At 42.8% G+C, this 16,833-nt stretch overlaps 1 protein-coding gene and 1 long non-coding RNA gene across 11 annotated transcripts in view; one reads left to right on the top strand and one right to left on the bottom strand.

Moving 5' to 3' along the window:
• Ten-m (teneurin transmembrane protein Ten-m) overlaps positions 1 to 16,833 on the top strand; it is a 514,620-nt gene that overhangs the window by 117,937 nt on the left and 379,850 nt on the right. The window lies entirely within an intron of this gene.
• Positions 1 to 16,833, bottom strand: part of LOC143894024 (uncharacterized) — a 186,817-nt gene that overhangs the window by 3,023 nt on the left and 166,961 nt on the right. Inside the window, exons 4-5 of one of the 3 annotated variants that reach the window (XR_013255988.1) lie at positions 1,529 to 5,538; positions 147 to 1,446 (exon numbers count right to left, since the gene is read on the bottom strand). The exons of the other annotated variants lie outside the window; for them this stretch is intronic. This is a non-coding gene — a long non-coding RNA (uncharacterized LOC143894024). Of the gene's footprint in view, positions 1 to 146; positions 1,447 to 1,528; positions 5,539 to 16,833 lie in introns of those variants that run through there. 3 annotated transcript variants of the gene reach the window in all.

Below are 16,833 nucleotides of genomic sequence, written 5' to 3'. Positions count from 1 at the left end.
TACTGTAATAAATATATTTCATAAAAGTTTTACGCGAAATCATGAGGTGATTAATCAATTTAGATTAATTGATGATCGAATACCTTATTGAATATTTATGAGTGACGCAAATGTTAATGAATCGTAGCAATATCGGTTTCAATTTGATACAATTTATACGCGTTAATAAAAAAATAGCTTTTGCATTTAACATTTACATTTGGATTCTTTATAACGCGAGATACATCAATTGTTGAGCCGATACTATTAAATATGAAATCTCTCCGCAAAAATATTTATCTTTAATCAAAACCATCTGTATATGAAATACGATTATTATGTTACTCTTATCTTTCGCTAACGCAGCGAGAACATAAAATTTGATCTTAATATAATTATCAAGAATCTGATACACACTTTTCCTAATATTATTATACGCTACAAACTGCGCGCTTCTATCTTCGCCTATCTTTTAAAAGATTAATGAAATAAATTATCAACGTAACGCGTTAAAATCTCCCTTGAAGCTGTGTGACGTAAGACAAAGGAAATACAATAACGTTAGAAAATATATCGTATTCGTTAGTGAACTCTCGAGTATAAAGATATCACTTTTTCACCGACTTCATGACTTATTGTTAAATGAAAGCGGTCTCTCGAGAGGCTCGAAGGAAAAAGAGTTACATGTAATGCCAGTCTCCGCTCGGGCAGAGTTCAACGGAGTAATATACCCGGAGGGCACGAACACCTTTATCGCATTAAAAGCGACGAGCTGCCGCCGTCTGGACGTACGCGTGAGACTATACCCTCTAATCTGACCTGTAAGCGCGTCTGGTCTCACGGATACGTCACGGGGCTCATCGCGTTTCGGATCAAACCGAAATGTCTTGCGTATCTTGAACGCGAACGATATGATCCTCTTAATGTGTCCCGAGGCTCACGAGTATTACGATACTCTCTTCTTCTCCTCCCCTCTACCTCCCTCTTTTGTTCCCCTCCGATCGTCTGCTCATAGTGCCCCCGGGATCACCCTCCGTTTAAGCCGGACGACGAAGCCCCGGCGAACATCGGCTTACATGCATACTGATGCGTTGCACGTGAATACGTATTAATATGTTAATACGATGCCGCCAGTTATGAGACTGTTTGATATTACAGCTGTTATTCGTTTGCCTTTATATGTGATCGCACCTTTGTCAAATATTTCCGCTTTCTAATCGGTGATAGATATGTCAATAGGAAGATATATTTATAAAAATATTCGATCGATTAACATAGAGAGCGAGAGATGGCATTATATCTTCTGCATACCCCGGAACGCTGTCAATGTACAGAAAAAGCTGAACAAACGCGATTTAAAATAACCAATCTTGCACCATTATCTTGTCGCTTTGATCTCCCTTCTCATTCATGTCGACGTCTTAATCGGCTCAACGTTAAGTTTGCATCAGATGCTTGATCGGATATCTGGAAAAGAATAAATTAATAAATTCAAATTAAAAGTGGTTGAAAGCTTTTGACAAACGTTTTTATAATTTTTCAACTGTACTTCGATGCGAATTTTCTTCATCTTTCTTGGCAACTTAACGAGCCGTCCGCCCTCACGAATTGCGCTCACGAATTGCGGTCACAACCTCAAGAAATAGTTCGCGCTGTCTCGTGCAGTTCGCGTCGCCTTTCCGGTACGTTTTCTTAAGGTCGTTGTAAGCTGTCGACTGCGAAGAAGGAGCTCGCTGTCGCAAAACGACGCGCACGATTCTGACGCCTCGCGCCAGCAAGAATGCGGCGTCAGCTAAGCACATTCGTATAAGCTTGCCGCGTTATGACATTCCTGCGTCGCAGGAGAGAGGGCACGAAGAGCGGAGAACAGCGAGATGTGACGGCGCGGCGTCTTGTTAACGGCACACGATGTCCTCATTATCGCGACTGACGATGATGACGATGCAGGTACTGCGCGATGCGAAGTGGATTCTTCACTCTTCGAATGATGAAAGCGCAAGAGCGAGGAGAGGAGCAAGTGGGGAATATACGAGGAAAACTGTGAACTCATTAAGATGGTCTGGTATTTGTTAAGGACGAGGGGACGTCTACGTTCCTAAGAGAGCAAAGACATTTAGTGTCTTTAAGAACTCAGTCACTTCCTAAAATGGTAAAATATACTAGAACGTTCAAATATTAACAGACTGATTTTTTTTTTTTTGATGGTATAAAATGTTTCTCATTTTGAATATAATATACATTATTATTCTCTGTATTCATTCTGAGATATGGCAAGCATTTTTTTCAAATGTGAGGACAGTTTGTTATATCCTCTTCAAAGAAGCTTTTCGGCTGCATGTATATTTAATTTTGCAAATTGACATTTCTTTGCTGTGACTCCGGAATGAAATAATCTCAAATTTTATTTGTGTTCACAATAGATTTCAAAAACACGTCTCCCTCCATTAGAACCAGTCCAAAAATTGCATGGTTGTATACGTAAGTTTGGTTTTTATTTATCAAAATTCGTGGCGTTCAATAAGCATTCATTTCACTTTGATTCTGTATTAATAACGGTTTTAATACTTCTCATACTAATTTGTAAAATTTTTGTAGTTTTACGAGCCGTAATACGTTTATTGGCTCAGAACAAATTATTTACACGTACGTTTCATATTCATAATCATTAATAGATGTTCACAATCGGCGAGTGTGTGGTTCGTTTCCGACGAAATTTACAAATCCGGTGTTTAATATTAAAAAATCTTAGTAGATATTATTTATAAAAATATATCCTCTTTTTAGAAGTTAACAACAAAGTTTAAAAAATGTAGTTATATAAATATGGATGACTAAAGTATCCGATGAAAACATACATTACTTATGGAAGTCATATATTACATATTGAAGCCCGTGGAAAAGTATCGCTTACAAATATCGATCTGCGTTGGCTTCGGCTTAATATTAAAGTAATTTGGCTTCTCTTGAATCGCTAATAATTGTTAAGGAAGGATTAAAAAAAGGATTACTCTGTAACTCTTAACTACGATTATCAATTCTACTAGTTTTAATTTAAACATACTATCTTAGGATAAGTTTTCGCAGTAACTTATGTATCTTCGGTGGACGTCCAATCTCGAGTATTCATCTTATAAGCCGTGCACGAACAATGTCGTTGTATATATCGAAGCGAATACACATGAGACAAACGTTTTTAATATTCCATATCTCCATCATCGGAAATCTTTGGTATCCCGCAGAGAGACATGGCTCTGTCTATCGTAAGCGAGGAATGAATTAAAGTTTCTGCAGAGACTTTGTTTCCCGCGATAGTATTCCGAAGCCAAAGGGCTCGCGATTTCCTCGATTGATAATCATCCTGTAGCTGCATTGCGCGCTCTCTGCATTCCTGCTCGTCTATTTAATGTACGATCCATATTTGTACGAGATTATAAACAATTACATCGCTAATTTTCTTCGAACAGTAGTTTCAATAAAGAACAATCAATTCTTATATACCATAATACCAGATATCGAAAATGATTTACCGAGAAAAATAACTGTTTGTCAGCCGAAGAAATACGAGGCTATAACGAAGGCTTGGGCGCTATCGATCTTCGCGGCGGTTCGTTCCCACGTCATTAATCCTAAATAAGGTTTATAAGATAAAGTGGAATGGCCTAGCGAAGCTCAATAAATCTGGAGGAAACGGTAAATTTGTTTCGTACTCCAGATTCATGGATACGCGATACTTTACGTAACACAGTTTTTACAACGGCGTTTATTTTGTGCTCTCGGTAATGCTTCTTTTAACATTCTACAGCTCGTTTAATGAACCTCCATCGCCAATCGTTTACGTTCAGCACATTTGAGATTATTTCGTATTTATTTTACGAGAATATCTTCCATATATTTTGGTTGAAGTTACGTAACGTAACTGTTTGAGTTGTACAAGAATGTTGTTTTTAACATCATGTATATAGGAAGTATCATGGACTGCATGCTTTTTAGCAATTGGTTAACAACTCCGGTTCTCATTATTCCAAGCGATACATAACACGCTCCGGCACGACTTATTATGCTGCGCGCCCTGAAATTACGAGGCGGACCGCGACGGGACCATTCAAGGCAATTTCATAGGGAACTATCTCATCGGCAATATGAAATTTCACGGCATCTCGTACTACGTTACCCTTCTCAAGTCATGATGTTACGATAAATATTCAGGCGTTGTTTCTGACCCAGACCGCTAACAATCCCGCTTTATGAGAATTTGCAAAACTGATATGTGTAAACCAACATGTGCATAATGATCTTGACTTTTCTAAACTTTATGCAATTTTATATAACCACCCTCACACAGTCTTTCTAAGCCGTTCTCGATTGATAATGACCATTGATATAATCAATTATAACATTTTGAGACGTAAAGATTCCTTCGAAGTTAAACGAGAATAAATGTCCTTATCATTTATGCGCGATTTATGATATACGTTAACTGAATTCAGACGCGCGCCGTACGAAATAGCGCCTAAATTCCCCGTCCGGCGTAGACCACCGATAAGGTCTTCGGGGTCCACGCAAAGATCGGAAAGGCCACGCCCTGCTCACGTTGCTCGTTATTCACGGCGTGAAGGTGCTCCATCTCTCTTGCGCGCTCAGATCTCCTCCATGAATCTTATCCGGGCCGCGGGTCTCCTCGTTAAATCTCGCCAATCAGATATATATCGGGGATGCGAGGTGGTTTCGTGGTCGGGCGGTCGCTGCCCGTTTACGCCGGGTAAAATACTGCGTCGGCAGATGCTCGCCTCGCGAGCTTAACTCTCTCTCGATTCTTCAGCGGCTGCGGCTGCGGCATCGCATGCACTGTGTTTATGGTGTACGTTGTCCGCGCCTTGCATACTGTATACGTTCTCTTACGATTTTGTGTGAGGAGTAACAGCCAGCCAGCCAGCCAGCCAGCCCAACGTCGGTGTGTTTCTGGCGCGTTGTTGGAAGAGCGACCGCGCCGCAACTTCCCGCCTCCGCTTGCTCGTGGTGGCTCCCTCGGGCCACCTTCTCATTATCCGTTGGTGATGGTGGCTGCGGTATGGCGGTGGTGATAGTGATGACGACGACGGCGGCGGTTGCGCCGGTGCGGTATAGTGATGGTGTTGGCTTAGGTAGTAGTAGTAGTCGCGTTCGTAATGGCAATTCCGTCGCAACAAAGGAATTGTTATTAAGCGTCGACCCGCCCGGGGACGCACCTTCCTGGACAGTCCCCGTGAGAGGAGATGGATACGCTCCATCCAACCTATTGTGCGTCGTCGCGCGAATCCCGCGGAGGATAATTTTTAAAAGAAACCACGATTTTCTGCGCGACGTTATCCCACTTCTTTGCGTTCCCGCGATCTTCCGCAATCCGCAATATTTTTTCCGGACGTTACGCGAGAAACACTTTCACCGTGAGAGTCTTCTTGTCGCACGACGGTGACCTGTCGTCCGCTTCACCTTCTACGTAGCCGTGCAGGCATCGAGATGGCAGATACGAGGTAAAGAAAAATGCGCCGGACTGATCTAATAGACCTTCTTCCCGGGTATCTAGACAGAAACGATTTCGTCGTGGATTAAAGGCGAGATATCGGACGGGCGCAATTGCATCCCTAAATCTTTGAACTGCGTTGGATTCTCCGTGATGTATTCTCGTCATTAGATTTCGGGGAACGCGTAACCGTATCCAGACGTCGTTAACTTTATTGCACATTCTATCTAATTACTGATCAGGTTAAAATATTTTTATCAGAATTCTCTTTACGGATCACGTATCAAAAAGTATCTCGAGACCTTCTCGAGATCGAAATTATAAGAAGAGAATCCGGAACCCTTTGATGTAAATTTTGTGAGGATGAAAAGGAGACCTGTACAAAGAATAGAATGGGTTTAACTTCTGTTACGTTCTAATACTCGTGTAAAGAGGACTTAAAGAAGGCTTATATTCCCTAAAGTAGACAGCCGTTACGGTAGTTTCTACGACACGTTTAGATGGATGATAGTACATTCTTAAAGACTACAGTTATTTCTCAAATTATATATTCTTTACATGTCAAAATTGCTAAAAATATCGCCAAGTTATTTTATTTGCCTTTTATTTAATAACTAAGCCTTTAGATATTGTATAATCAGATAACATATAAAAATAAAAAGAGAGAGAGAGATGAGAAATGATCTAAAAATCAGAATATTAGTTAACAACAGCGCTAATTCAGATTGGTTTAAAGTTATTGCTTGTTTCGAGGAAAAAAGCGCGCCTCCCATATTTTGCCTTAATTTTTCTACTTCCGCCAGCCGCCAAACTTCATTCTCTATGCCTTTCTGGAGGCACTCGGTTTAACCGGATTCCAGATAATTCACTTCCTTGCTCCTCGTCGTAACAGGACATTAATGAAATTAACGTGTGCGCTCGAGGTAAGATAAAATTTATATCGTACGCGAAAGATAATATGCACGCGATAGTCTTCGAGCATTATGCATTTTGAATATAAAAGCTGCCGGATACGCGTTTCAAAACGACAAATTTCCACGCAGCTGTTTAGCACAATAATGTAAAGTATTCCTCGCATAGATATCTATATCTTAATTTTCACAGGAAGAGAGATGTACGAGTATTTGTAATATTATAAATTATGATACTACAATACACACATTTTTTTAATAGCACGCCAGATACATTTCTGTCTTTACATATTTCATCTCCTATCTTTCTCTTAAGCGGTTTTGTTTTTAGATTGCATTATTAATGTTCTCGCTAGCAATTACTCACTGTCAAACGTGACGTAAGTTTAGACAAAAATTTTGAAAAGAAGATAGATAGCGCCCATTATACGCATATAATATATAGAGAGAGTGATAAATGATTTTATAATAAATAAACATAGAAAGATATATTCATTATGAAACTGATATATATAGATAAATATTAGCCATTCAATTAAAATATTATAAATAACGGCAAGCTGCTTACGTATGCATTCTTCAAATACTGAAGTGAGATAAAATGCTTTGTTTATATTAATTCCCTTAGATAAGCCTGTGGGATGCTAGCTTCCAGTTGTAACTTTATCGATGTAATCGATAATCTGAAAAGTTAGTAGCACCGTTGCGAGTTGTCGACACCTGTCGACGGACAGCTTTCGTCGAAAAATTTCTTCAGGTGCTCTGCTCGATCAGATGTCTTGTTAGTCGAAGATTTGTGGTTGTTCCGCCTCATTAAGACATAGTGTTGGCAATTGTCTCCATGCTAACCTGTGTTTTGGCCTCGTAATCAGCTCTCAAATGCCGATCCTTCCTCGTTACTGGACTCCCCTAAGCATAGGTTACACCGAAAATGTGGCCTTCTAGAACTATGATTACAGCACCGACTGTAAAATATCGACTCTCTCGAGAGGCAAAACTGAATTAAAACGAGTCAGCCCGTAATCGATATCCAGAAATGGGAATCGTTGCTGCAAATTACCGCTTGAATGGCGCGGATATATCGCGTTTCACTGTCGATAAAATATCTCTTACCTCCTCGATGGCTCGAACGACTGCTTCCCGTATTAATGCGTTTGTGGTTTCTCATGTACTTACCGTCTATTTGCAGAAATTCGTGTCAGTCTAACGATAATGGAATTAACCATTATAAAAGTTCTTTCACGCTGACGAGTTATTAGTATCGGTAAATACCATGATTCGTTCAAACGACAGACAGATAAAGTTCAGTGAATTTGTCGAATTATATGTAATATTTAATCGAGAAGACGATAAAAATTCGACGAAGAATAAGAAAATAGTAAAAAGGATCTTTTCTTAACTGTGGCATATACATCCAACTGAAATAATTTATTACGAGTGTAAAAAAAAACAATAAAGCATTGCGCTATATCCTGTATACATCATCATTGTTATTTGTAATTTTTAAACGATTCATGCAAATCTTGCATCGAATAATATTTTGATACGCGAAGTTTCCGCATGAAAAATAATATCTCCGCGTAATCATTGATTTCGTTATTTAATTTTGCTCATCGATTCGACGCGAGCAAACATTATCCTTTTGTGTATATATTACGTATCGTGGAAAATTGGTTTCCTCAACCATTTTGAGATTTCGCGTTTAGAAAAAAACACTTGGCACCAGTTGAAACACGATACGGCGATTAAATGCGAAACAACGACCGGAAACTCGTTGTTTCGTTTTGATAATACTGCGAGAGCAAATGAGCGAGCAAGAGAGAGAGAGAGAGAGAGAGAGAGAGAGAGAGAGAGAGAGAGAAGGGAAGAGGAAAAGAGGGAAAGGAAATGGTAGAGGGGTGTTATATTGGCGGAGAGTGAACCGGATTAAAGCCGCATCAAAAGCGGGATGGATATATAATTACATTAGCCCATACTATCGGGTGGAAATAACAGGTTAGACGCAGCCGAGAGACCGGCGCGCACACGCGGTAATTAGGTTGTATCAGGTTCGTAAGCTGCGTTGTCAGCGAATGGACAATGTGAGCGAGTGCGCGCGCGAGAGGGAGAGAGAGAGAGAGAGAGAGAGAGAGAGAGAGAGAGAGAGAGAGAGAGAGAGAGAGAGAGAGAGAGAGAGAGAGAGAGAGAAAGCCAGCCAGCCTGCAAACACATTAGAATCTAATGATATGCTATTACATTTCAGGCCGATCGCGGGAGTCATCACGTCAAAGATCTCGCGTCGCGTCGCGTCATCCCCCGGAACCCGGAACGGAGGAGAGAACGGATCGGGCGGACGCTCTGTCGCTCCGGTTCCGCGGAGTGACGTGCTACGCGTTTACTTCCTCTATCCCCTCCAATACATCTACATCTCGTTAGACCGCGTCTTCTCGCAGACACGAGTTCGCAACGAGTTTATTACTCGCGTTACTCTCGCCGGGCGTTCTCATTAAACGTAACGAGCATTCGCGCCGCACGCGTAACGTCTTTCAACGGTAAGGCGGCATTTACGCCGCCGACGCTACGCGTTTCCTGTCGTGCAAAAAGCGTCTCCTTAGGAGACGTCAAGTTAATCGCGGCCGCCGGGCAGACGCGCTTCGTCGTAATGCCAGGCGATTTACTCGAAACACGTGCTGGTTCGTACGTGTAATTCCCATCTGCGATCTGAATATGCACTGCGAAATCGCAAAGATTATTTGCATTATTCTCACTGCGAGAAGACCGCGCGTTTTAAAACAGGTCGATAGGTTATTCGCAATCCCAGTCAGCAGCATCGTTGTTACCATGGAAACTTCGTTTATTCGATATGTTTGTTGACAATATTATAAACGAGGACGGTGACGAACAAGAAAAAACTTCTGGCGCGCGATCTCTGTTCTATATTGAATTTGGTCATTTTACGGACCAGAGGAGATGGAAGAGGAAGAGACGGAAGAGAAGAAAAGAAATAACGGTTATGCTTCCGATAAAATTCCGCGCTGCACGATGTGAAATTATTTAAGGCGAACTGCTCTTCGAAGACTCGCTAGCTGCCCAGACTTCGTCTGGGGGAGGGGGGAAGGGAGGAATTGTCGAGGTGCTGCCTTCCGGCGTTCTTTAACCGAGCGGAGTGGTAGTCGTAAAAAAGATGAGACCCAGTATCTTACGATATAGCCAATTTGACTTTCCTGCATTTCGACCCGATAATCCTAGCCAAAGGGAAAGAAATCAGTTCGCCTCTACCTCTCCCCCTCCGTTTCTATACACTATAGAAAAGATAATAATTCAGAAAATGCAGCCATCGACGATCGAACCGATTTCGTTCAAGGAGAGAGGAAAGCTCATTCCGCCCCGTTCCCACGTTACAGCGTAAAAATTCATTCTTCCTTTCGTTTCAAAAAACAAAATGGAACCGTAAAAAGAAGCGCATGTGCTTGTCTGTAAATAATTTAAGTGGAGTGCCTCGGCTGCGCAGTCAAATCGTCGAGAGGTCCTTCTTCCTCGAATTTGCCCCTTTCTCTCCTCGCTCTCTCCCTCTTGTTGTCTCTTCAGGTTCGCCCATCTGAGCGTACCTGAGCAAAAGCGCGCGGAGTGTAGGTGCCTGGGAACGTAGATATTTTCCCATTTGCGTGTGTACACACGTACACGCACACGTAGAAATGGGAGCTAGTGCGTCGTTTCAGACGTAACGTACGGTCGTGCTTTTTGTACGCAACAAGCTCTGGCTCGATTGTCTCTAAAACCGTCCTCGACGAAATGCACGTACTCTTTTTTCGCGTTTCACCGAGTACCGTGCAATCCCCTCCCGCTGTACCTCCCGCGCTTTAGCCCCCGCGAATTCAGCCTCTCAAACCACAGCGGTGTTTGGATAGGTACGCGACCGCTTCTCCAGAGAGTCGTCAACGAATACGCAGACGACGACGACGACGACGACGCTGCTTACACCAGCAAGAACGATTTGCGTAATGGTGTCGCGACGCGAATCGAATCCGTACTGTGTCAATAAACGAGACGGAGAAAATATCAGACAGAATGTGAGCTCTTCAATAATAAATTCTAATCAATATAGATATCCCAAAATATGAAACGAGTATTACAAAAATAGTTGCGCTATCGTCTAAATTCCTTTAAAAGAAAGTTCATGTAAAGATAAATGAATAATATTCGGACGTCGTTAATTAAAATACTAATAACTTATTGTTATAGTGATTTCCCAAAATCAAAATTTAATGGAAGCCTCGACTAGAAACAATATCCCTGACGCAATCGTGCAATCGTGGACGCAATCGTGGAGAAGTTTTTCTGCAAAATGCAGAATTCTATATCCGGAAAGATAATCGAACTCGTTCAGAACTAGTTTCCGGAAGAGTGAAATTGGCATTCTCCCCGAGGCCGAGAACGTCGAGATCCGACGTTAGATTTTGTCAGGACATATAGGATATTAGGCAGCACTGTAGACGCAAAGAGAAACGCGCAGGAATTCAGTCTGGAAACTCTCCTCTGCCATACCCTCCCGCTTGCTTGAGCCCTCTCGTGCAATCTTGCTGGTTGCAGATAAGACTAATTATCATTATATCCATAGAGAATAGCTCGTGCAGCATCATCCGGGAATCCTGATCTAACCTTTAATAATATCGTCGACAGTCAACAAGCTGCGCGGAGTACAAGACATTCCGAGTTGATCATAATTAACGGAGGGACAATACGGACTTTGCACAAGTTAGAAAAATGATACTTTGGAATTATTTATTATTAAGCGCCCTTTTTAAGACTTCCGACTAATATCGCGGCACCTAAGTGAGAGCCGCCTAAGTAATTTCAAGTGTCTATGGTCTAACTTTTATCGAAACTTATACCAGTATATATTTGCTCATAACAACTGTAATTTAACGAAGAGCAAAGTTTGAAAATTGACTCCGTATCACATAGCTCGTGTAACTTCTATTTACGGCGCGGCCGCGTAGCGTGTTTATGCATGCGGTATAGAATCGACTTTAAGGATGAAATCATGCGCGGATAGAACGTGACCCACTGTTAACGTTGTAAAAGACACGGAGAACTTGTTTGAACGTATCGGTATCCCTGGCAGAAAACGACGAGCGTCTGCTTACTAATGGCGAGTGGCGCGAAACTTTGGACGGGCGTTATGAAAATTTACGGATTTTAAATGCCCGCGAACGGGCGGCGGCATTAGAAGTTTTTACCCGTGCGAAACTTCGTCCTCCTTATCTCCCTTTATGGTCGAGTGCCGTCCTAGAAAATGGGGTAACGCGAGTATCTCGAAGCGGAAACATCGATCTCTCTGGAGGGTCGTAAAAACCGCGAGAGGCGCGGGCGAAGACAAAAGTAAAAAAAAAATGAGAAAAAAAAGAACGTAAACAGAGGAAATAGACGAAGAAAGGAAATAATCCCGGAAATTGAAGTGGACAGAGTCTACCTACGAATAATATTTCCAGTCTCCGATAAAGGGAATCTCCGTTAGTAGGCCAGTGCGGGATATCGATGCTCTATATATCAAAACCGAAGAGGGCGATTATTTTGTATTTTTCTATAACATTGAACTTCCGAGTAGTTTATGAACAGATCGAACTCAGGAAAAGAGAGAGAAAAAATGTAATATATCGCGTACATTGTTAATTTTAGTAAGTATTAAAAGAAATATTAGCAAAAGAATATTATTTCGCGTTCTGCGTGTTCCAAGATTTTAAATCGATATTGATAATAGTGCGGTAATACGCTCTGTATAATATTTTCTTAAGTGCTAAAGTAACGTCGTTCGGACTTTGACCGTCTGATCAGTGAAACAGATCAGTGAAATAATTCATTCACGCGGTCGGAAATAAATCAAAGCGTACTGTGAAATCAGCGATTTCTCAAATTGCCAGCTTAATTTATTTAGTTACTCGTTGTATTGTGTGTGCCCGGACACCTCTCCGCCGTCCAGACTGCTAGCGGCGCGCCGGTGACAAGGAGAGGCGGCGTCGGCAAAGTTGGTAACTTTATGCTCCGCTTGTTTAGATTGGACAGGAAAGCGGTCCCTCCGGTTCTCGCCGATGTTGGTAATTTGGCACCGACTTCGGAGCCAACCAGCCGGTACCGTTGACGGTTTAACCGTAATCACCGAGCGCAACGACTTTCCCGAACTCCCAATCCCAAGATTGTCCGTGTCGCCAAAGGCGTCCGTGGCGCGCGCGCGCGTTCTCTCGCATAGCGCCGTGAATCGATGCCGTGATCGAGTAGGAAAGACGAGTTCCACCCGTGCCAGCTGCTACATTTGTCGGCCACTTAACCCCATTGCTCCGTCCCTAAGTCACTGGCACTGGTGAACGTGTTATTACCCGTCGTAACGCATGCACCGCTCATCGGTTACGCGATGTTCTTCAAGATGTTCTTCAGACCGGCTCGGCGATTAAACGCGCTGAATGGGGAACGAGGTGTTTCCACCTTGTAACGATCTAATGCCAGATAATTGAGACGATAAATGGGGCGATAAGCGTTTCAAGCACAAATCCTGACTGTTGTTTTACGATCAATCTTCCTTTATTCATTACATTCACGCATATTGTATAACGCGTGAAAATGCCTCGATAACGCTCGATATCGCTTGTTCATCTAACAGTGTCCCACGCAATGCGTGTATGTCGCTTCAAAAGATGCAAACCGGCAAGCAAACTGTTAATTGTTACGACTCGTGGCACGTGTCAACGTGACAAATAATTATTCAGGCGAAACGCCCGGCAATTATATCATATTGTGGCATTATACGCGCACGAATTCCATTTCAACGTATGGCGTTTACATCCCGGCTTCATGGTTTTCGGCTCGTGTAATTCATCGAGCAATTAGAATCACACACGCCGATGCGAGGATCCGACTCTTGGTACGTATACGTATATATACTCCTCTAGATATATATATTGTCGGCTAAAGCGATTAGCAAGGCACGAGCACTATTTGAGATGTAGGCGCACAAATACGGACTTATTGATTCGCCGTTAGACACTCGCTGCGTCATGCATTATCGACGTGTCATTGCGTGTATACGCACTCGCTTTTTAACGCGGATGAGAAACGGAACGAGCTACATCGGATGCGTTATTACAACAAAGGAATGCAGCGCATACAGGTCCGAAAGAAATCCACCTGCCATTCAGCGACAACGGTATTCATATATGAAACGCACGTTTAAAGAAATTTTCGCGCAACTTTCGCGCTTTGTCATCTAACGCGGGACCTAAATGCAGAATTTCGTTGATCCTGGCACGAGACACGTGAGTAAGAGCGATCTCAAGTTCCAAAATTTATTAGGGCGTACCGCATCGAACTCTTAACACATATACAGCTGCCATTTAACCAGCCATTCACTCCACCACGCCGCTTTCTATCCTCTAATAACTTCCCGATAGTCGAAACGTCACGAGTTCCAGCGAACGACTAGACTCTGTATACGCTTCCAATAACCGCAGGACAGTTGCCAACTGGCGCACATGTCGTTTTCCAGGATGCTCCCATCCGTGAATTTACTTTACAGCCTCCGCCGTTCGAAGTGAAATATAGGCCAGCTCAATTTTTCAAACTCTTTAATGCATGTCGCAGTAACGCCAACTCGCATATGAAAAAAATCACGCGTAAAAGCGTGATTCTAAACATTTTCTCAACTGTTTCAAATGTAGGTCTATCGTTTATTATCTTTATCGACGTAAATAAAAATGTCGTATTAAACAAATTATAGTTGGAGGTAATGACAGTTACAGAAAAAGATAAAAACAACTTTAGGCGGTAATCACGATTTAGACAAACAAATCCCAGGAAGATCTCTCTTACGCTTGGGGTGCCAATGGTGATGCCATTTGATATATGCGTCGAAAATTTCGTGCCCAACCTTGCGTGGGCTGGTATAATTAGCCGCGAATCCCGTTCGCGTTGAGAGAGAATGCGAGAGAGCTCTCGGAATACCGAGGGAACGCTCGCTTTGCGAGACAACTGGTGGATCCGAACCACGCGGTAACCTTCAGACGACAGCGACAACGGGAAGGTGGAAGTCTCACAACGGGGTTTCGTAAGATGAGCTATGACGCTACACGGCAAAGTTAGCGGCTTAGCGTCAACGTTTGACAAATTGTGCGCCTCTATTTCGCGCCATTGGACGACGGCAATCTCCATTCTCTGCTCTGTATCCGCGGCAATGACGTACGCCTTTGTCCCGGCTGACGCGCTATTTTGTTGAATGGCCACCTTTTCTGGCGTACGACGCGGTCTACGGGCGTATTAAATTTAACGACAAAAGCGTTCCTGGAAGACAGTCCGCGTGATTCATAATTAATTACAAGTGGTATAAACACGTCACAATGAATCGCGCGAGCTAAACGTCTCACGCTTTTGATTAATCATCACTTGCAGATCGGTCTAATCTGAACAAAAAAAGATTCACCCGGTCGTTGTCGGCGCACAGTCAACCCTTTTATATGAATATTATTCTCGAACAAGGCTACAAACTTTCGACCTTTAGCGAAATTGACTTTACGTTTCGCAGCGTGACGCAACGTTATAGAAAACCGTTGACAGAAAACATCTTCTTGGGTGGAGACCTTGGGACCTTATTCAAAAATCCACGTCAGAACGGCTACGAAGGAGAAAGGATTGACGAGAAAAGGTGCGAAGAGAAGATTCTGCTTACGTGGGGAAGATTTACCCGATAAGATAACATCGTCATTATGACTTGATCGCGCCTCCCGCAGCATCACCTCCAGTGAGCGCCTTTCATCGCGGCGATCACGGCGGGTCTTCATTTCCCTACGTCGTTTCCCTTAAAACCGATGACTGTACATGTCACTGCGATCCTCCCCACGATCGCACGCCGCTTGTGTTCGCCGCGTGTGAGACGCGTTTCGCAGAACGCATGTAAGATTAATCGTGACGTGCGAAACAGTCCGCTATACCCGCGTCTGCGAACACGTGTTGCCCATTCCTGCTTCTCTACTTGGGTGGTTTCGCGACCGTCGGAACGCTCGATTAACATCGGGATATCGCGATGTTCTTCACGGCTTCACGATGTTCGATAACGACGTGACTGTGAACAGCACGCGTCCGGTATATGATTGCGCACGACAGGCGGAATTAGCTGAAGTTCATCTCGCACTTTTTACAGAAGTATTTATACAAACAGCAGTTTGATAAAAAATACTGTAATGCGAATTACGTCATTAAATAAATTTTTGTTCTCTCATCACGCGATCCACATATTGTTTCTCATTGTTGCTAACTCTTATAAAGAACAACTCTTTCAGAATTATCAGAATTATATTGCTTATGTAATAATTTTGATAATTGTGAAGGAGTTATGCTTAAGAATTATTACTACCAAAATTATTACACTGCTTATGATCGGCAATAAAAGTCCCGTGCAGCTTGCCTTGCAAATCGCCGCATCGTATTTTGTATTGGCTCTCTATATATCTCAAGTCCCAATTCTTCAGCCAAGACACGAGGCTCTTTTCGAGAGAATGCGATGGGACGCATGATTTCGCGGCGCAGAGCTGCTCGGGGGTCTCAAAACGCGAGTCCATCGCTATTTCAACGAACTCATGGGAATTGGCAACGCGCGGAGAAGAGGACGAGCGTTTCCGAAACAAACCCGCGTGCGACGGCGGTAGACGGTGAACTGAAATATTAAACGGGAGGGTGCAGGAATGCATTCATGTTACGCACGGCCTACGTACGCGTGTATCCGCTATTTTGTTGGACCGCTATGCCCGTGCATATTAACTGATTTCGGTGACACCGACTTGTATGCTCGGGACAACACTGCGGGATCGTATGCGCACTTGATAAATATTATAATTAGCCGATGCGGCGATATAATTCGTTTACGCGTTAACTCTTGCTGCCCCGGCATCATAGACTCCCCTGACAATGCTATCGCCGAAACGCACGATGTCAGTTATGCGATAGACACTTTGTCTTTAAAAATTCATGATGAATCAATATAACCGCATAAATACGTAACGAAAGCTAAAGTTCAGATAAATCGTGTAAGATCAGATGCGCAAATATTTTAATCAATGTTTAAAAGTCTGTCTCTAGAGACAGAAACAACTCGGGTAAATCAGTACGAATATCGATGATCGTAAATGATGATTTTACATTATCTTCACGGTCAAACTTGTGTGAAACGTTTCCACTTTCGGACGTTTCCGCAAACGGCATTATGTAGCATCGCATTTGATTTTATTGCTCTCAGGCGGAAATTGCGCCAGCCTGGTAATACGGTCTCCGCTGTCTCCACGGATACAATGCACGAATAAATATTACAATCGTCCGAGTTGTAACGACGAATTAATTCATTTACATAGCGGTCTCTCTCTCTCTCGCATCCAGACGACGTCGAGTATCCCTTGATACCGCGATACCCGTATAGCGAACCTTGTT

Source organism: Temnothorax americanus, unplaced genomic scaffold (genome assembly GCF_048541705.1).
Source record: "Temnothorax americanus isolate GAGA-0224 unplaced genomic scaffold, ASM4854170v1 Scaffold13, whole genome shotgun sequence".
Taxonomy (NCBI): domain Eukaryota; kingdom Metazoa; phylum Arthropoda; class Insecta; order Hymenoptera; family Formicidae; genus Temnothorax; species Temnothorax americanus.
Note: the sequence above shows the minus strand (reverse complement) of the source record. Positions and strands in the feature narration are given on the sequence as shown.